We start from the raw sequence: 22705 nt of genomic DNA, 5'->3' as shown, positions 1-22705 counted from the left end.
GCTTGGTGCAAAGAGCCTTGGTAGATAGCATACAAGGTCTTGGATGGGATGCAACTTGCGCATCAGCTCAGCCAGAGCATGGAGTGAGAGCGAGACTCTGAGCGTCTCTCTCTCTCTCTCTCTCTCTCTCTCTCTCTCTCTCTCTCTCTCTCTCTCTCTCTCTCTCTCTCTCTCTCTCTCTCTCTCTCTCTCTCTCTGGCTCTGGCTTTCAACTGAGCACGGACAGGGTTTTGTCTCTATGTGCGAGGAATGGATGCACGCAGGGGGGGGAAGCGATGGTGGAGGCAATCACACCAAAGGGAAGGGGTTTTGCGCGGTGCTGCAGAGGGTTGGGTCACTGCCTTGGCAGGAATGCACCCCAATGGGCTTTGCTTGATTTTGGAAGATTCATTTTGGAATCGAATCCATCAAATTAATGGGTTTAGAGTAGGAATAGACCCAATACGTATGTGCTAGCTAGTTATAGTTTTCAAATGATGCTAGCTAGTTACACAAGTTATAGACACCTTTCAAGCCACTTTAACTTTAGTGGCATTTGCTAATAATACTTGAACTAATATAGGCCACCCTTGGTTTATCAAGTGCAGACACCTTTGAGAAATCTACTACAAAGAGAATGTTGTCGTATAACAATATAGTGATTCAAGAGTTGCGTCTCCCTCGCTTTTCTAAATATGGGGGGGGGGGGGGGGGGGGGGGGGGGGGGGACCTTTTGATTGCTTACCTCCATAAATGCCAATGGCTTGCTACTGAGGATGAGCACAAGCGATGGCTCAAAGCCAAATTTAGCCTTGCTAATGAGCAACTAAAAGATATAAAAAAGGCAAGGCTTCACATGCTCCTACATGGGTACTCACACCTTGCCACACAACAAGGGGGCCCTCATGAGGGGACTCAAGCTCACCACAGTACAAAACCAAACCTTCAACATTATGCCAAGGCGAGCTTATCCGTTTTGAGCTTGAACAAGGCCATCATCAAGCCCACTGTGCCAAAATAACGCTTGAGCTGCAAGGGCCAAAAGACCTCCGCTGGGTCAAAAGCCTAGATCCAAGAGCTCCCTTGTCCACTAGCCATCAACCACACCCCCCATGAAGGCTCGCAACGGGGAGCACCCGTGAGCATACTGGCACCAAGTCTCCCGACTATAGATCATTCCCCTCCCTGTTCTCGGCTCCCATAGAAGGGCTTTGCTTTGTTAGCTTGGTTGGTAGCCTCATGTCTTCTTTTTTGTTTTTGCGAAACTCACACTGGTGAGTAGATTTATTATCATAACCAACAAAGTGGCCTCATGTCTTAATGACTAATGCTTGCATTGAGACTCTTTTTTTTCCTTGGTTTAAAAAGCAATAAGAAAAACAGCCAATGAATGCCCAACTTTCAGTGGTTTGGCTTGGCGGGAAAGATTTGCAAATGGGTCCAAAGGACTTGGAAGGTGGGTTTCTTGAAAAATGATCTTTTTCTCAAAGGGAAGGTTCTGAAGAGCCAGGAGCAAATCATTGCAATGCAAATTGTTAGATTTTGCTACTTCATGCAAGTCTAGAAGACCAAGAACATTCCGGTATTCGATAACATCGTGGAAACAGCCAATTTTAGGGATATCATACAAGAAAGCAAGGAGGCAATCTTAGCCCTTGGAAAGTGGAAGATTACAAACGAGTGGAACACGGTTATTAACACAGTAATAATCGACTCGCAAGGATAAGGACGTGGCCCCTCCAAAGTGGCTCCCCTTGTTGACCGATGTATCTATAGTCTTTTAGAGATGTCATGGCTTGTCACTACCGTGGCAAGAATTTGTAATTTTTTGGGTTTGTTAATATAATCCACTCACCATTGTGAGTTCACCACCACCACCACACCCCCCCCCCCCCCCCCCCCCCCCCCCCCCCCACCCCCCCCCCCCCCCCCCCCCCCCCCCCCCCCCCCCCCCACAAAAAAAAAAAAAAAGGCCAATGAAAAATAAATCTTGGAGCCTCCGTATTCTTGGTGAGCTATATAGTCCTCATTTTGGTTGTGATTATAAGCCTTATGAAATTTTCAAAAGCTTTCTATAGGGCCTTGGAATTCATAACAAAGATTTTACATGTACTATAATGATAAATGCTTGTGCTCAAATAAAGTAACTTCGTGATACCACTCACAATTGTAAGTATGAACAAAAAAAGTATGTTAACATAATCCTCGCCCTTGACAGACTGTCGGTGAGCTAGTGGAGAAAGCAAAGTGTTCAATGCCCTTCTTAAAGAGTAATGTCATGTTGTCCCATATGTTCCAAGACCACCACATTGGGGTGATTTTATTGGTTGTGTCCTTGTGGTGCTTGCATAGCATACAAGGCCCTCATGCATGACTAACAATTTGACAAACACATCTATCAACAACCACCCATGGTGGGCCACATTATGCTTACTAGTACAACGGCGCCGCCTTAGGCGGCGACACTGCCTCTGGCGATGTTATGTGGATGAGGTCATACACACTTGCATGCGCCTATATGAAGATTTAATAGCACCACGATCGACTCAGCCCGTGTGCCAAACTCCATGCCATTAGCACCACCTTGTTCGCCTAAGAGAACAGTATTGTAGGGCATATTAGCTATGTGTCCTAGCTTCCCAACCTAAACTTGGTTGGCTCTCCCAACCTGGACTTGGTTTGCCATTGTTCATCGACTTGTAGCTGCTCTGCCTTGCTAGAGAGAGAGAGAGAGTACCAATGCACACTGCCCTTCCTTGTTTTCAAACCACAAGGCACCCCTTAGAGAGAGAGAGAGACAGACAGAGAGATAGATTGGGGGGGGGGGTGGGGGGGGGGGGGGGGGGGGGGGGGGGGGGGGTGCTCCAAAGATCTCGGCCATTGCAGATGGGGAAGTGAATAGAAATGGGCTTGAGAGGTTGTGGCTATTGGAATCAGAAAAGATAGTGAATGTTTAAAAAACAGTGGAGGTCGCATTTGTTGACACGTGGCCCTTTCACTCCTTTTGCGGTAGCGGCCCCTACCTCTCTCTCTCTCTCTCTCTCTCTCTCTCTCTCTCTCTCTCTCTCTCTCTCTATCTTGTACTTGTTGTCTCGTCGAGTGACCAAAGGTCGGAGGTTGGGTATTCTTCCTTATCCTTGCCTGCATCGGGTGTGACTCAATCCTTATTTTGAACTTTGGGGCTCACAGTAGTGCACTCTCTTTCTCTCCCGTCCTGTCCTTCACACTCCTACATGAAAATCCTCTTTCGCTCTATGTGGACGCAAAGCCAATGATTTGGCGCTCACAGAAGATCTCTCTCTCTCTCTCTCTCTCTCTCTCTCTCTCTCTCTCTCTCCCGATTTGTTGCAGAGCGCTCATGACTATTCTAGCACGAAATGGGAGACGTCCAACATGATTATTTACAGAGGTGGACATTGACGATACTCTTCAACAATCGATGCAATACTTTCTTGGACAATGCACGATGTTGGGCATCCTTAGACATCGATGTTGATGATGATAATGGTTTTAGTTTTTCACTTTGTATCATATTTTTTTTTGTACCAGACATTGTATTAGATCCACCAAGATTGTATCAATTTGGTCTCATAAGCCATTTTGGCCTTTTGAAGACGTTTAATATAACATTTCATTTCATATAAGACACATGAGGCCTCTCTCTCTCCCTCTACATTAATGTCTCTCTCTCTCTCTCTCTCTCTCTCTCTCTCTCTCTCTCTCTCTCTCTTTCTTTCTTTGTGTGTGTGTGTGTGTACGCGCACGTGCGTGCACGCATTGTAGAAGCTCTACGCCTTCGTAGGTGCCTTGAAACGGCTCACCTACGTCTTGGAATGAGCTGTAACCAACAGAGAAGATCCAGAGACAGAAATGCAAAATAGAAAGGTCTTTGAAATGTGTGTGGCTAGACCCAAAGTTGCAAGCAAATGCCCATGCAAAGCCATTGTTTTCAGTTGGGCAAGTTGGGCATATCCCATGATCAATATATTCCAAAAGAAAAAATCTCGGACACGAAGCTCCTCAAGCACTTTTTGTGCTTTATGAAGTGCACCACATTTGGCATACATGTCGACCAAGGCAGTGCATAGAGAGAAGGGAGGTAGCCCTGGTCGTTGAAGGAAGTGACGTGCATTCCACTTTTTTCCTAGCCATTGGCCGAGAAAGCTTAGTGGCTATGTCTTCTAGCTAGAAAGCACACCGACCTAGCCATTGGCCGAGAAAACTCAGTGGCTATGTCTTCTAGCTAGAAAGCACACATGGTGGGGCCAATGAAAGTTCTCAAGCACTTTCTGTGCCTTATGAAGTGCACCACATTTTGCATACATGTGGACCAAAGCAACCCACATAGACAATGGAGGTAACCTTGTTGAAGGAAGTGATGTAGATTCCAATTTTTGTCTGGCCATTGACTGAGAAAGCTCAGTGGCTACCTCTTCTAGCTAGAAAGCGCACACATGCTCGGGCCAATGAAGAGAGAGAGAGAGAGAGAGAGAGAGAGAGAGAGAGAGGAGAGAGAGAGAGAGAGAGAGAGAGAGAGAGAGAGAGAGAGAGAGAGAGAGAGAGAGAGAGAGAGAGAGAGAGAGAGAGAGAGAGAGAGAGAGAGAGAGAGAGAGAGAGAGAGAACAAATGTGGCAATTGTCGACGTCGCCCATATGTCTCTTCCCCACTTGTCTTACCTAGCACTCAGTTACCTTGCACCATCCAGCTACCTGCTGCCCCCCCCCCCCCCCCGGGACCAATACCTACTTGTATGGCATGTTTTATGTAGGGCTTCTGCGGCTTGATCTTTCTCGGTGATAGTCGAGTCTTGCACCTATGAAGGTGCTATCCCACCTAAAATTTTCTAACACCCATGGGCTTTGCCTTTGGCTTACTCCCAATTGATCTATCCACTTGCCACTGCCTTTCAAACCTGTTCATTGCGCAAGCTTGGGCTGGTGGGTAGTGTGTTGTGGCCTTAATTTGGCGTAGTGGGCAACGTGAGAGGAGTAAGAAAGTGCACACCGTACTCCAAGGCCGTTGTGTAGAGAGAGAGAGAGAGAGAGAGAGACAGAGAGGGACTTACATGCGTCTGTAGTGAAGGACTTGGAAGGTGAAAGCTGCAGAGTGGGGCCGAGTATCATGAGGAAATAGTGGGCACCCCAATGAACTAATTTGGGTGTTGGATGCACAGTACTGAAGGGAGGCAAAAATGTACTCCGTAGCCAAACTCTCCTATCAAGCTAATTTGAGTGTAGGATGCACAGTACTAAAGGGAGGAGAAACTGCTACAATCTCTGTGTGTGTGTGTGTATGTGTGTGTGGCTTTCACGCATGCACCATCCCCCCTCTTTTTGTGACTGAACGTTGTCACGCTCTTCCACATGGTCGGTCTTGGCAAAACCGTCGGCGAGTCTTGGGAATCGGAGGTGGAGTATCAAACCTGAACCTTGGCCTGTATCTGCTTGCACATAAATACGCCATTGAAGCATTTCTAGCAAAGATGCCAAAAGGAGCATCTTTGAAGGCGTGAGAACCTCACCACGATTCTTGGCACCCATACGCGCGAAGCCTCATGATGGCTTGCAGTGGGTGAAACAACTTCTTGCCACTGGGACTACATTAGCTGTGTCTTCTGTGCTATTGCGCCTGCTCATTCTAGGAATTTAATCTGAGTCTTCACTTCATTGAGCTCATAGGAAGCATTCTCCCTTAAGCCACTATGCCATACAGGCTTGGATGCCTTCTCTGCAAGGCCTTCACATTAAAAAACCGATTCACTTCTCTCCCCCGCCTGCACATCTACGTCTGTCTCGGCTCTAGCCTCTCATCTCGCATCTTGTTGCCACCTGTGGGTCCCGCGTTAGATAGCAGGTCTTTACGTTGCCCTCTCCTACTCAGCACCAACCCAAGTTGGCTGTCATTGTTCAGCTCACCACCCTCAGCCTTTGCATTTTCCTCTTGAGTTGGTCTTTCCCATTTTCCTTAAGTATCTTCAATGGCCCGCATCGGCTTGAAGGAAAATACGCCAGTGAAGCGTTTTTGGCAGAGATGTCGGGTTGTGCGTCTCTACTAAGCGTCTTTGGACTGCATGAGATTCATCTTCTCTGCTGTTGTGCGTGCTTCGGGTCTCCGTGAACTATAGCTGCGCTTTGTCTCACTTCACACAAACAATACAACCGCTCTCTCTCTCTCTCTCTCTCTCTCTCTCTCTCTCTCTCTCTCTCTCTCTCTCTCTCTCTCTCTCTCTCTCTCTCTCTCTCTCTCTCTCTCTCTCTCTCTCTCTCTCTCTCTCTCTCTCTCTCTCGTTTAGAGCAGAGTCGCTAGGCTGGGGCTCAGAGCATAGTCGCTGCCTCCCTCTCGGTTGGGGTTATCGGGAACAAGTCTCGCACAGTCCAGAGTCCAGACTCCAAACTACACAGCTGATGGTCTCTCTCTCTCTCTCTCTCTCTCTCTCTCTCTCTCTCTTTGTCTGGGTAGAATTCACTGCCAGAACGGGCCGGAGCAAGGAGAAACTGCCATGTGGCAAGGGGGGGGGGGGGGCGGAATCCCCTCCCCCAATTTTTACATAGTCTCATGCTTATGAAAATGGAGATCTATGTTTGAACATCTTAGCAAAATCGTTCACCGAGATGATTTTTTGCCCTCTGCTTGGCAAGTAGCACATGATCGCAACACGTAGGCAGGTGTAAAGGAGGTGGAAACGGAGCCGGGTGGTCACGCTGGAGGTAGGTGGTCGCAGCGATCAAATGGGAGGAGCAAATTTTTGTGGTTTTGTGGTTTGATTAAATGGTATCTAGGGTTGGATACAGTGATGCCCTCACTTTGGAGAGTGGAGGAAAAGCCAACAGCATAGGCAGTGGAGACAGAGGAAGAGAGAAAAAGGCGGGATGCTCCATGAGGGCTGCTCCATGTGAGCTCCATGAGGGCTGCAGCATGGCCGAATCGACCATGCAGACCTCGCACTCCTCTGCAATGTGGATCTCTTTCTCTCTCTCATGCCACCAATTACCATCAACCATCAAGGACAGCACCCCGGCCCTAGCTATTGCACAACTCACCCACACACTTGCAATAAACACTCTCTTCCTCTCATGTGCATACACACTTGTGTGCACCCGTGTGCGCGCACACACACATATCATGCACAGAAGCAGGAGTTCGCACTAAGTAGCTGAAAGGTGGTATTGGCACCGTATTGCTAGAGCAGGGCATCAACGACCATCAATGTCAATATAGGAAGCGCTACTGAGAGCAGATGGAGGCTGCACACACCTGTGCAAGCAACTCCTCTCTCTCTCTCTCTCTCTCTCTCTCTCTCTCTCTCTCTCTCTCTCTCTCTCTCTCTCTCACACACACACACACACACACACACACACACACACACACACACACACACACACAACATGCGTGGAAGTAGGAGCGGGTGAGGAGTCAGTGTTGCTAGAGGAGGCACCGACGGCAGTCAGTATCACGGGCAGCATTACTAAGAGCCTGAGAGGCGCTTATTTGGTGGCATTGCGGCATTATTGAGAGCCTCAGAGGCGCTTATTTGGTGGCACTTGGCAGGGCCTCATTATGTGATTCTCTCTCAAGGCTCCAGTCAAAGTGGGACCTTTTCGATTGGGCTACACAGCAGGCAAGCGAGCAGCAGTGGAGGCTCAGTCCGAACAGCAATATCGAGCCTCTATGGAGATTCAACGTCACCATAGCCTGGTTCGACTCTGCTCGCCGCACAGAGAGAGAGAGAGAGAGAGAGAGAGAGAGAGAGAGAGAGGCTTGGACACTGGAAAGCCCTTGGTCACTGCACATGGGCAGGGCCGCAAGGGTTTTGAAAACTCTAATGGCAAAAGAGCCGTTGAGTAGAAAGGCCTGGGAAGATGAGTTGAGCAGTGCAAAGCGCACAATGACATTTTCCCCGGGATGAAAAAAGGTCGCGAAGGTAAAAAAAAGAGTGGTGGTACAGTACTTATACGTGAGTTCTCTCTCTCTCTCTCTTCCCTCCGTCTCCGGCCTGAGGCTTAGACTGCACTGGCCGGCCTCCTAAGAGGATGACATGTGGCAAGAGGGGGAGCCGGAATTCCCTCCCCCATTATCTATTAGTATAGATAAGAACTCATTCTTTAAAGACTCTAGATTTGTTTAAGGTGCCACAAGGATTGAAATTAAACCCTCAATTTTTTGGTGTTGGGTTGTAGCCTCCCAAAGATACGTGGGTTCAATATTTTTTATTAGTGGGTAGCAAGTAATAAGGCTCTTCTTTGGCTTATTTTGCATATTATTCCCCCTTTAAAAAAAATCACCTAGTTATAAGTTTTCCAATCATGCTAGCTAGTTACACAAGTTAGAGACACCTTACAAGCCACTTTAGTGGCATTTTCTAATCAATCAATAATACTGGGACTAACATGGACCACCCTTGGTTTATCAAGTGCACCTCTCAAACGCTCACCACACACACTCACTAGCTTTCCCACGGATCGCAATCTATTCTCTTAAAAAATAAAAATAATATACATCAACAAACAATTATTACCAATCGACCTTATAACCACTTTGTGGCGCCTGGTCTTAAGTCCATGTCACATTGGCTACTACTCTAGAGCTTGGGACATCTATAAAGCATTCAAACCTTCATATACAGAGGCAAAGGACCCCTCAATTGGTGGATTTGATAAAGGCTTGGCGATAGTAATTGGCCAACACAACGGGGGAGACTAAAGCAGCATCTTGGGCTTGAACATGGAGGAATTGAGAGGACACAAGGCTCATATTGAAAAAGAATTGGTTAAGATTCTAAGTGCATTGTCCTTGCATAAAAGGTTGTAAAAAGAAGTTGAGGCCCCATTCAGAACTACGGAGGCTTCCAAGGGAGATATTGTTGAAATTAGGATTGCAAGAAAACACACATAGCTTGGAGAAGACGAAGGAAGTTCAAGGCACACAACAGAGAGTGTATTACTTAATGTGCAATGGAAAGATAGATAGCCCTAGAATGAATGGGCGTATATACAATGCACGGGGGGAAAAACCTCCTAGTGAGGGAAAAAATTCCCCCGCGGTCTTAAGTGTGTTCACACACATCACTACCACATGTATATGGTAGCAAATACCCCCTGGAGTAATGCGGTGAGCGAGAGCTGGCACATGAGTAAAGGGATGTGTCATGCCCTAAGTACATGATCAATCCACAAAGGGGAGTAAGCCCAAAGCTTTGCGAAAAGCTTCGAACTTCTCATGAGACAATGCCTTTGTGAAAAGATCTACAAGGTTTTCCTGTGTTGGCACATAAGCCAAGCTGATCTCTCCTACTGAGAGACTCTCCCTGACATAGTGGTAACACACCTCAATGTGCTTTGTGCAAGCATGAAAAACTAGGTTTCTCACAACTGGAAATGCGCTTTGACTGTCAGTGTAGATAGTGTTAGCAGTGTCCTGTCCAACACTTTTATGATCCATAACGCGTATGAGCCATACACACTCAACCGTAGCTGTGAATATTGTCCTGTACTCAGCCTAGCAACTAGAAGTGGCCACAGTGGGTTGCTTCTTGCTCAACCATGATATACATGAACTACCAAGCATGAAACAAAAACCACTTATGGACACTCGCCTATCAAAACAACTAGCCCAATTTGAGTCCGAAAAAGCATGTTAATCTGGCAACAATGATCCCCCCCGTGGGATAAAACAAGCCAAGTTGTAAAGTGCACTCAAAAAGCGCCTGCCAATGCTTAGACCCTGGGCTATGCATAAATTTGTTTACCTGTGACATGACAAACTGCATATCCGACCGCGCGTTGCATACATAAATGAGGGAGCCAATTGCAGTTTGGTAATGAGTGACATCAGTAGGATCACTAGCATCATGTAGACTTAAATTCAAACTTGTTTCCATGGGAGTGGCAATAGGTTTGCAATCCTCAAGTCCAAACTTACATAGAAATGTCTCTATGTAACTTTTCTCACACAAGGCAATACCACCATCACACTGCTTAAAACTGTATGTCCAAGTAATGATGCAACAATCCCAAATCTTTTATCTTGAAAGTGGCATTGAAATTAGCCTTAAATTCAGCAATATGTGCCTCATTGGGACCAGTGATCAACAAATCATCCACATAAAGAACAACAATGAAAAGTACATCGCCCTCACTCTTGACATACAATGTGCTTTCTGTTGGACTGTTACGAAAGACTCGTTTGACCAAATGAGTGTCAGCCTTCTTATACCAAGCACGAGGATATTGCTTCAACCCATACAAAGCCTTCTTACATCTATCACTTTGTCCTCTTGTGCTTTCTCGACAAAAATGTGAGGCTACTTTACATAAAATTCCTCAAATATGAAACCATTCAAAAAAGAAGTAATAATATGTGATTGACGTACATCCCAACCAAATGAGTTGCCAATGCACATAGAAAACGAAAAGTAGTCATACACCAAGTGGGAGCAAAAGTTTCTACATAATCTATGCCTTTTTGTTGTGAATAGCCTTTTGCAACAAGTTGAGCCTTATGGCGATCAACCTCACCATCTGGCAACCCACTTTGTACCAATGGAATTTTTGCAAGGAGGCAAATCACATAAAGTCCATGTGTCATTTTCCATAAGTGCATCATATTTTGATTGCATGGCAGCCATCCAATGTTCTAAATTATGTGCTTCATCAAAAGATAGAGGTTACTCAACATCATGTAAGCTAGACACAGCCAAAGCATAACAATCTGATGCATAAGATGCATGACAATAGCCTGAAGGAGTGAGACTAGACAAAGGTGCATGGGCCAATTTAATGTTAGGCAATGTATGCACCAGCCATTTTGGCATACCTCTAGCTTGCTCATTTTCAGCCCTTTCCTCATCAAGTATATCATGTACATCTACATCAGTAATAGGCTGATTTGTAACATTTTTTGAAACCCCCATAGGCTATACATTTGCCTCGTTGTAATTTACATTTGAACTTCCACCATTGAAAAGAGGCAACAAAGTGTCATAAATGTCCTGTGAGCTTACATTAGTGTCTCTAGTACATTACACCAAGGGCTGAACATAATCTTCCACAAACCCAACATCCTATGAAACCAGAATACACTTTGTTTGTGGATGATACAACCTGTAACCTTTGATTTTAGCACTATAACCAACAAAAATACATATGATAGCCTTATCATCCAATTTTTTTCACTGTGTGTGTGGCACCAAAGCATAGGCCAAACAACGAAAAACACGCATGTGCTCAATAGAAGGCTTTCTATCATGACATGCTTCATATGGAGTAATAGACTGCAAAGCTTTGGTAGGACACCTGTTTAGTACATAAGTGGCACACATGATGGCCTCAAGCCAAAAAGAATGCGGCAAAGCTTGACTTTTGACCATACATCGTGCATTTTTCTTAAGTGACCTGTTTTTCATCTTAGCAACACCATTTTGCTGAGGTGTATAAGAAACTGTACATTGGTGTTTTATCCCACAACTAGCCATAAATGCATTAAATTCATGAGACATATACTCCCCCCCTCAATCGGAACGGAGGGTGCCTATAGTACACTTCGAGACATTTTCAGTCATAGCCAAAAATTATTTGAAGCACATAAATAATTTGGAATTTGCTTTAATTGGTAATACCCATGCATTCCTGGAGTAATCATCAATGAAAGTCATGAAGTAAAGGTAATTCCGCAAGGACGGAGTTTGCATAGGCCCACAAACATCACTATGCACAAGTTGCAACCTGCATATGGCCCTAACTGAACCATCCTTTGGAAACTTAGAACATTCCATCTTACCAAAATACAAACTTTAGAAACATGTTTGACAGGTGCTTCAAGAGGCGGTAAAGAAGCAACCATATCAGATTTCTGCAAATGCAGCAAACTGGCAAAATTTAGATGAACAAAACGTGCATGCCAAAGTTTTGCATCTGAAATACCCTTTAGATTCAAAACAGCATTCGCAACATTTTGCCCACACTTGTCATACAAAGTGAGCTTATACAGCCCACGTGCATAAAACACCAGATGCAACAATTTCATCACCGAAACTGAAATCGTGTACTGTATATTAGTCATCCACAAATTTTACTACAAGAATAAGTCTAGCAAGTGTAGATACAGACGAAAAATTCTTCTTGATCCCAGGTACATAAAGTGCATCAACAAGTGTGAAAGAACTTCCATTTGTAGTAGTAAGCACAATCGTTCCAACTCCCTAAACCGAATAAGAGGAATTGTTGGCACAAGTGATTGAACCATGACGGACAGACTCGAGAGAGGTGAACAATTCACGATGTGAGGTAATGTGCTTTGTAGCACCACTGTCGAAATACCACACATGTGAATCTGTAGAAACTGACATGCATGCATCATGGAGAATAGGATTGTAAGTGCACTCTGCACTAAAAGACAATTCTGCATTAACATCAGCATCACAGTCTCCTTTTAAAGAAGACTCAACAATGAATGCATTTGTAGTGGAACCAACATTTGTTGTGGAACCACCCTCTTTCTTCTTAGCCTCTTTGGCCTTCAACTTAGGACACTACTTGATCAAATGATCATTAGCTCTGCAATAATGGCAACGCATCTTCTTTTTGCCCTTATCACCAAAATTTGCAGATGAATTGCTGGCAATAGAAGCATTAGGAACAAAAGTTTTGCCACTCACAGCAGAACCATAAGAAATGGCTGCATTGTTGTTACCACCCTTTCTTTGAGAAGCAATAAAAGCATGTTCAACTTCATGCTGCCTAGTCCTGTTTTTTCTGGAAAGTGACTCTTGCAACATCAATGTGCATAATGCATCAACTTCGCAACTTCAGGATTTCCTTGGGTCATTAGTCTCCAAGTACTAGCAAAAGTCTGGTATGAATCCGGTAAGGCATCAAGAACAGTCTGCACAAGGGAACTATCTGAAATGACTTCACCTGCAGAAATAAGTTGCTCATTGATATCCTTGACACCAGCAAGGAAAGTGTCCATATCATCTTCCTCATGCATAATCTTCGATTCCAGCTCTTTACGCAGCAAAGCAATTTTAGCCTGATTGCGGCTTGCATAAAGACCTGCTAGAATATCCCAAGCCTATTTTGCAGATTTTGTTGAACGAATGTGAGGAAAAATGGTGTGCTTCACATACAATGCAATCAATGCATGAGCTTGCGTATCCTTTACATCCCAACGAGCTTGCTCTATCGTAGGCAAAATAACTCTAATATCAACAAGACATGCAACATTCTCACCATCGCCTATATCCTTAGAACCAAGACGTACATCAATACCTTGCACAATATTCTAGACACCCTTTGACACAAGAACGTGTTGCATCATATAAGCCCACATAGGGTAATTGTCCCCATCCAACTTGTCCTTAGCAGCACACATCTTGAACACATTTGTGTTGTTGTCAGCCATGGTAAATGTTGCGCCTGATGTGAAAACTACTCAAAAAGAGGAGAAACAACACGCCCTATATGGCACAAACCGTAGAATACTGTAAGTGACCTGTTATGCAGAAAACAACACAAACAAAAATTCTACACAAAATGATGAAATTCCATGTGCAGTATTGTCTATAGTGGAAACGGAGGCCGAAATGAGCCCGAATCGAAAATTTGAGCAAACTAAGCTCTACGAGCTAACCCAAAATTTCTGTCAATCTGAGAACACTTGCCAAAGCTCACTGAAATCAAATAAAGTGAGGAGGCGCGTGTTGGAGATGCTGGCGACTAAGCCCAAGAGGACGCAACCTGCTCTGATACCGATTGTTGGAATTAGGGTTGCAGGAAAAAACACACAGCTTGGAGAAGACGAAGGAAGTTCAAGGCACACAAAAAAGAGTTTATTACTTAGTGTGCAATGGAAAGATAGATATCCCTAGAATGAATGGGTGTATATACAATGCACGGGTGAAAAAACCTCCTAGTGAGGAAAAAAGGCCTTGGAGGTCCTATGTGTGGTCACACACATCACTACAACATGTATATGGTAACGAATATGGCATATCTAGCCTTGAAAAACATGCTCCCTCAAAGTCTGGAAGTAGAGGATACTCTCACCATTAAGGTCCCTCATGCCTTGATCAATAAACAACTAGCCGAGCTTCATAAATGTACGTTGATCTTTTGTTTCATGGGCAAGGTGCCAGCCATATCTAAACTTATCAATTGGATGCATAGTTCCAATGCCGTGAATCAGGGTGGATGTATGTCTAAGTCTCAATATCTAGCAAAAAGATTCTTCTCAATGCAATTCAGTGAACGAGTCAACGGTGGCCAAAATCCTAGTCAAAAGCCCATTATTACTCAACCAATCATTGGTGTGTGTGCTCCCTTGGGACCCTTTGTTTCAATCCCCAGATGCATTCAAAGACATGTGTTTGATATGGGTAGAATTTGTCCACCTCCTGATGTGGTTGAGAAGAAACTTGAAAGACCTAGCAGCAACCTTAGGTATCCCATTGTTCGTACCTTCAAACAGGGTAATAAGTATTGCTGCCAATAAGGTGTGCATCTGATGGGATCTTAGGAAGAACAAACCAAATAAAATTGTAGTGAATGCGAGGGTTGGGCTTAAGGTCATTTTGGAACCTTCTGTGGAGCATGTCTCAAGTGCAACAAATTTGAGCACTTTGCTAGGTCATACCCACCTATTGTGGTCACGACTCAAGCCCAGTAGTGAGAGAAAAAGAAAGACCTGCAACGTGCCACATGGATACTCAAGATAAGACTCCACAACAAAAGACTATTGAGAAGGCATAATAAGTTAGACAGCTTAATAATAGCAAAGAAACCCTAGGGAAATGAAGAAACCCATTAAATCCCATCTTAGCAATGGAAAGGCCTCGAATGCCATTTCACATCTGTTGCCCAAAGAAAAACATCATCCCTAGTGATTCAAAATATTGTTTTGTCTTCCACATTTAAAAAAGAAAAAGAAGGATAGCACCAAATCTCTAACATTTCATGTAAGCGTTTCAAATCCCACACGTGGACAGTGGGGTAGTTGAGAGAAGCCTTGCCTGCTGTTCTCAAAACCCCCTAGCTCTATGATAATATCTTTGAGGTTCTTCAGGATGCCAACTCAGAAAACTTCACCATTATCGAGGGGGATGGGAATGGACTTGTGAAGGAGGAAATCAAGAAAGAGGGCAAGGAAGATGAGCACTTAGAGGGGAGGATTTCACACCCCTCTCTCTTAGTAATGGAAGTGTTCGTACTCAAATCTTGGAATGTAGAGAGGCTCAAAATCCAAAAGAATAGCTCCCTCTTTTGGGAGGAAGTTAGAAAAGGCAAGGGTATACACTTTTGGTACCTTGATTCTACAAGAAAAAGACGGCAAGCTGTAGGGAAGAAGCTTGTCTTTTATAGGGAAGGTACTGATGGGTACAATGGACTTTTGTTTGTTGTAAACAGGAAGCTATAGCCAAAGGTGGTGGTCATTCATCCTTTTGGGAGAGTTCTAGAAGTTAGGATAAAGTGGGTAGATTAGCATATCAACATCATCAACATATTTGGACCTTGTTCTGCAAGGAAAGAACAAAGTTGTGGGAGCGTGTGAAAGGCATACATGTTGAAGCAAAATGGTTCGTGGTTGGAGACTTTAATATGGTGGAGAAGAGAAAAGAGAGAACATATACATTGAGCATACTAGCTAGATCCAAAAGATCCAAATGGCTAAGTCTATGTGAGAGATGGGTGCTTGTGGACATGTGGGAGATGGACCCTTGGAGTAACACACCTGGGTTCACATACACCAACATGTAGTATGCCTGCTTAGCTTGATCACTGCTACTACTCTCACCAAGTTGATTGGCTACCCTCATTGGTTGAAATAAAGGTGGTAACCTCACAATGTCTATGAGATCAATTGTCACTAAGCTTGCAACTAATAAATCAAATGAGAAGGCATTTTCCCACAAGGTTCTAAGAATCTAAATAGGACAGGGGTCACCTGTTTACAGACCCGCTCTTCAAAAACCTGGAGTTGAAATCTATGAGCAAGCTTCGTAAAGATGTTGATTTGGAAAATCCTAGGGCCTACCAGATGTCAAAGGAGTGCCCAAAGAAGCTAGTAGACGAAGTAGTGTTATTAACCTCCAAAAAACAAGAAACCTTCAAAGCTGAGCAAAAAAGATGAAGCTAAAGGGGACTTGATCGATCAACTTGAGGAGGTGGGAAGTCTAGAATCATATCCAAAGAAACCTAACTCCATCCGAATTAGGTCAATAATTCACATTTTTTAAGGTTCTCAAAGTCAACAGAAATCGGTGCCTTGTCCACTTGCTCACAGATGGGGAAGGAAATGATGTTAAGGACCCACATGAAATGGCCCAATTGGTTCTCAATCACTTGCGACAGATTATTGGCCAACCAGAGACCCGCTTCCCTTAGATAGATGAAGCTAGATCTATTCTTCTTAGGAGCACTAACAAAAAAGGACACTCTGAAGCCATCCTTTTCAAGAAGGCGATCACCGAGGAGAAGTGCTCTCTTGTGCTATAAGATTTAAGCAAAGAGAAGTCCCCTAGATAGGACGATTTAACTACCGAGTTTTTAAAATAATATTGGGACTTAAGTTCCCATTCATGCAAATGACTAACCAAGCTCTGCCTATCAACACAAATCATGGGCGTCCATACAACTGCCACATCATAATCTTTTACGCATCTCTATGTGTGTGTGTGTAAGCAAGTCCTGCTTTATTTTAAGATCTTTAGGTTCCCTGGGCCCCATCGGACAGGTCCCATAAGTTGGTAAGACTTCTTCTTAAATAGCTCACTTGGCAAGACTTTGCAAGTTGGTAGAACTTCTTCTACTGCTTTTTCTTCTTCACTTAGGGTTTAGGCCCCTCGGTCGGGATCTGCAAGTTGGCTCTATCCTTTAGTGGCTTGACATGTCACCAATTTGTGACATCCCTCCTTCTTGGAAGAAAGTAATCATCCGCGATTACCGCATATCTGCAAAACAACTCAAGCGAGCTCAAAAAATTTCTGAGGGTCACTCCGAGGAGCAATCAATTTTCTCATTCCAAGTTGGAGCTCTTGATTTCTTGGGTTGTTGGCTTCCCAGAAGAATCTCATCCAATAAGGAGTCTCATTCTAGATCAAAGCTCTTGATACTCAGGTCGTTGACTTCCTAGAAGTATATCATCCAATAAGGAATATTCAATGGTTGGCACGTCACAATGCAACATGAATGCTCACATATGCATGTTACAAGACATAGAAATTTAAATCCGTCGATGAACCCCCCCCCCCCCCCCCTTCTCCACGCAAATAACCATCCAGGTCCATGCCATGAGCTGTTCAACAACTCCCTCGTCACTCCTCCCACAAATAATCTAAAAAGGTCTAGCCCATGAGATATAGAGGCCTTTTACAACCAAACGCCCCCTTGACCGCAACGTGCATCATTTAGAGGTGCCGAGAGTAACCATTGCTCAAGCTTCTTAATACTCCCCTCATAAATAACCACAAGGGTTTGGGCCATGAGTAGCAACAACAATATCCCCCCCCCCCCCCCCCCCCCCCCCCCCCCCCCCCGCCCCCCCCATAAATCACTACAAGGGTCAGGCAATGAGTATGAATAAACATTCTCAAACATCATTTCTCAGTACTCCACTAGGGAGTAAAATGAACAATCACTGAAAATAGTATTAAAGGCCAGAGTCAAACAGTTCAAATCAGCACCAAGACATGTTCAAAACAGATGCTATCCATTTAAAACAAATTCCAAACAGGATCATCAAACAAGTTCTCAAACAGAACTCAAACTTAAAAAGCAATATCAACGCCAAAAGAGCTTAAAAAGTTGACTAAATTTTCATCCTGTAACCTGCATCAAAAATTAGGGTTAAATTTCTTCCATAAGGTCATAGCTGACTAGAGCATGGTCCATCAGCTCTTGGACATACAATGTTCCTCTGTCGGTGATGGTAATCCCAAGACAGCAATAATTCGGACCTCCAAGGTTATAGGCTTGAGAAGAGACACCTACTGAGATATTTTAAGAAATTTCAAGTTATAATCTGCTAGGGTTTCCATGGAAAGCATTTCAAGATACCCCACTCAGCCAAAAGTTGCACTCCAAAGGAAGATGTCAGAAACCATATAACTTCGGGAAAAAAATTTCTTCAAAGCTTTCCAAGTTCTTCGAGCATCCGGCTTGGTAACTATAGACTTCCACCATTGTATAGCACTACATCTGAGAAAAAGAGTAGCTTGAAAAAAAATCTTGGATCCTTCTCTTGCGAGTGACCTTTATGGCTTATGCCCTGTGAGATAGATTAATGAAGACGGGAGCACGCCCGATGCGCGATGAAGTAAGGGTGGGAATGGCTAATAAGTCCGGCGTTGGGACACGATGATTCTTTCAAATAAAATTTACAATGAAGTTCCATCTTACTTTGTTTGCTCTTTGGTAGGACCAATATTCTTTCAGAAAGGCACATGCCTGAAGCTATGATACCACTATCACAAGACAAACACCACGTGCCAATGTAAAATAACAGATTGAGCAACTTCAAGCACTTTAATAAGAACTGAAGTGAAAGAGAGCGACAACACGGGGAGCGGAAAAGTTCCACCCCAAAGAGTACTGGCCCCAAACCTTGGTGCCCCTTTTGGTATTTCCTTATATTACTTGAACTCAAACAATGTCGATACTTCACCCTTTGCACCTTCATACTGAAGCATGCCAGTGAATGAGCCCTCTACACATATTTAAAGGTCCTTGGTCTTGAAAAGTAGCTACATGAGAAGAATTCAAGTTCTAAAAGAACCTAGCCTTCCAAGAACATGGAAATTCCATACAAATGCCATGTCAGCATTCAACAACGCAAATCACAAAATTATGTATAAACTACCACGTGGCACCGTCTACGCAAATTGTGGGCATCTATATAGTTTCCACATCATCATCTTTTACGCATCTTTATGTGTGTGCGTAAGTGGGTCCTTATTTTTTTTTAATCTCTCTAGGTTCCATGGGCCCCAAGGTCTCTTAAGTTGGTAAGACGTCTTCTTTAAAATAGGTCGCTTGGAGAGGCCGAAATAAACCCGAATAAAAAATTTGAGCAAACTAAGCTCTATGAGCTAACCCAAAATATTTGTCAATTTGAGAACACTTGCCAAAGCTCACTGAAATCAAATAAAGTGAGGAGGCGCGTGTTGGAGATGCTGGCGACTAAGCCCGAGAGGACGCAACCAGCTTTGATAGCGATTGTTGGAATTAGGGTTGCAGGAAAAAACACACAGCTTGGAGAAGACAAAGGATGTTCAAGGCACACAACAAAGAGTTTATTACTTAGTGTGCAATGGAAAGATAGATAGCCCTAGAATGAATGGGCGTATATGAAATGCACGGGTGAAAAAACCTCCTAGTGAGTGAAAAAGGCCTTGGAGGTCCTATGTGTGGTCACACACATCACTACAACATGTATATGGTAACGAATATGGCATATCTAGCCTTGAAAAACATGCTCCCTCAAAGTGTGGAAGTAGAGGATACTTTCACCATTGAGGTCCCTCATGCCTTCATCAATAAACAACTAGCCGAGCTTCATAAAAGTACGTTGATCTTTTGTTTCATGGGCAAGGTGCCAGCCGTATCTAAACTTATCAATTGGATCCATAGTTCCAATGTGGTGAATCAGGGTGGATGTGTGTCTAACTCTCAATATCTAGAAAAAAGATTCTTCTCAATGCAATTCAGTGAACGAGTCAACGGTGGCCAAAATCCTAGTCAAAAGCCCATTATTACTCAACCAGTCATTGGTGTGTGTGCTCCCTTGGGACCCTTTGTTTCAATCCCCAGATGCATTCAAAGACATGTGTTCGATATGGGTAGAATTTGTCCACCTTCTGATGCGGTTGAGAAGAAACTTGAAAGACCTAGCAGCAACCTTAGGTATCCCATTGTTCGTACCTTCAAACAGGGTAATAAGTATTGCAGTCCAATAAGGTGTGCATCTTATGGGATCTTAGGAAGAACCAACCAAAGAAAATTGTAGTGAATGCGAGGGTTAGGCTTAAGTCATTTTCGTAGACTTTGGAACCTTCTGTGGAGCATGTCTCATGTGTAACAAATTTGAGCACTTTGCTAGGTCATACCCAGCTACTGTGGTCACGACTCAAGCCCAGTAGTGAGAGAAAAAGAAAGACCTGCAACGTGCCACATGCATAGTCAAGATAAGAATCCGCAACAAAAGACTATTGAGAAGGCATAGGAAGTTAGACAGCTTAATAATAGCAAAGAAACCCTAGGGAAATGAAGAAACCCATCAAATCCCATCTTAGCAATGGAAAGGGCTCGAATACCATTTCACATCTGTTGCCCAAAGAAAAACGTCATCCCTAGTGATTCAAAAGATTGTTTTGTCTTCCACATTTAAAAAAGAAAAAGAAGGATGGCACCCCTAGCTTTATGATAATATCTTTGAGGTTCTTCAGGATGCCAACTCAGAAAACTTCACGATTACCGAGGGGGATGGGAATGGACTTTTGAAGGAGGAAATCAAGAAAGAGGGCAAGGAAGATGAACACTTAGAGGGGAGGATTTCACACCCCTCTCTATTAGTAATGGAAGTGTTCGTACTCAAATCTTGGAATGTGGAGAGGCTCAAAATCCAAAAGAATAGCTCCCTCTTTTGGGAGGAAGTTAGAAAAGGCAAGGGTATACACTTTTGGTACCTTGATTCTACAAGAAAAAGACGGCAAGCTGTAGGGAAGAAGCTTGTCTTTTATAGGGAAGGTATTGATGGATACAATGGCCTTTTCTTTGTTGTGAACAGAAAGCTATAGCCAAAGGTGGTGGGCATTCATCCTTTTGGGAGAGTTCTAGAAGTTAGGATAAAGTGGGCAGATTAACATATCACCATCATCAACATATTTGGACCTTATTCTGCAAGGAAAGAACAATGTTGTGGGAGTGTGTGAAAGGAATACATGTTGAAGCAAAATGGTTCGTGGTTGGAGACTTTAATATCGTGGAGAAGAGAAAAGAGAGAACATATACATTGAGCATACTAGCTAGATCCAAAAGATCCAAATGGCTAAGTCTATGTGAGAGATGGGTGCTTGTGGACATGTGGGAGATGGACCCTTGGAGTAACACACCTGGGCTCACATACACCAACATGTAGTATGCCTGCTTAGCTTGATCGCTGCTACTACTCTCACCAAGCTGATTCGCTACCCTCATTGGTGGAAATAAAGGTGATAACCTCACAATGTCTATGAGATCAATTGTCGCTAAGCTTGCAACTAATAAATCAAATGAGAAGTCATTTTCCCACAAGGTTCTAAGAATCTAAATAGGACAGGGGTCACCTGTTTACAGACCCGCTCTTCAAAAACCTGGAGTTGAAATCTATGAGCAAGCTTCGTAAAGATGTTGATTTGGAAAATCCTAGGGCCTACCAGATGTCAAAGGAATGCCCAAAGAAGCTAGTAGACGAAGTAGTGTTATTAACCTCCAAAAAACAAGAAACCTTCAAAGCTGAGCAAAAAAGATGAAGCTAAAGGGGACTTGATCGATCAACTTGAGGAGGTGGGAAGGCTAGAATCTTATCCAAAGAAACCTAACTCCATCCGGATGAGGTCAATAATGCACATTTTTTAAGGTTCTCAAAGTCAACAGAAATCGGGGCCTTGTCCACTTGCTCACAGATGGGGAAGCAAATGATGTTAAGGACCCACATGAAATGGCCCAATTGGTTCTCAATCACTTGGGACAGATTATTGGGCAACTAGAGACCGGATTCCCTTAGATAGATGAAGCTAGATCTATTCTTCTTAGGAGCACTAAAAAAAAAAAGACACTATGAAGCCATCCTTTTCAAGAAGGCGATCACCGAGGAGAAGTTCTCTCTTGTGCTATAAGCTTTAAGCAAAGAGAAGTCCCCTAGATAGGACGATTTAACTACTCAGTTTTTAAAAGAATATTGGGACTTAAGTTCCCATTCATGCAAATGACTAAGCAAGATCTGCCTATTAGCACAAATCATGGGCGTCCATACAACTGCCACATCATAATCTTATACGCATGTCTATGTGTGTGTGTGTGTAAGCAAGTCCTGCTTTATTTTAAGATCTTTAGGTTCCCTAGGCCCCATCGGACAGGTCTCATAAGTTGGTAAGACGTCTTCTTAAATATCTCACTTGGCAAGACTTTGCAAGTTGGTAGAACTTCTTCTACTGCTTTTTCTTCTTCACTTAGGGTTTAGGCCCCTCGGTCGGGATCTGCAAGTTGGCTCTGTTCTTTAGTGGCTTGACATGTCACCAATTTGTGACATCCCTCCTTCTTGGAAGAAAGTAATCATCCGCGATTACCGCATATCTGCAAAACAACTCAAGCGAGCTCAAAACATTTCTGAGGGTCATTTCGAGGAGCAATCAATTTTCTCATTCCAAATTGAGCTCTTGATTTCTTGGGTCCTTGGCTTCCCAGAAGAATCTCATCCAATAAGGAGTCTCATTCTAGATCAAAGCTCTTGATACTCAGGTCGTTGACTTCCTAGAAGTATATCATCCAATAAGGAATATTCAATGGTTGGCACGTCACAATGCAACATGAATGCTCACATATGCATGTTACAAGACATAGAAATGTAAATCCGTCGATGAAACCCCCCCCCCCCCCCCCCCCCCCCCCCTTCTCCACGCAAATAACCATCCAGGTCCATGCCATGAGCTGTTCAACGACTCCCTCGTCACTCCTCCCACAAATAATCTAAAAAGGTC

Source organism: Adiantum capillus-veneris, chromosome 28 (assembly GCF_014529385.1).
Source record: "Adiantum capillus-veneris isolate H3 chromosome 28, ASM1452938v2, whole genome shotgun sequence".
Lineage (NCBI taxonomy): Eukaryota > Viridiplantae > Streptophyta > Polypodiopsida > Polypodiales > Pteridaceae > Adiantum > Adiantum capillus-veneris.
Note: the sequence above shows the minus strand (reverse complement) of the source record.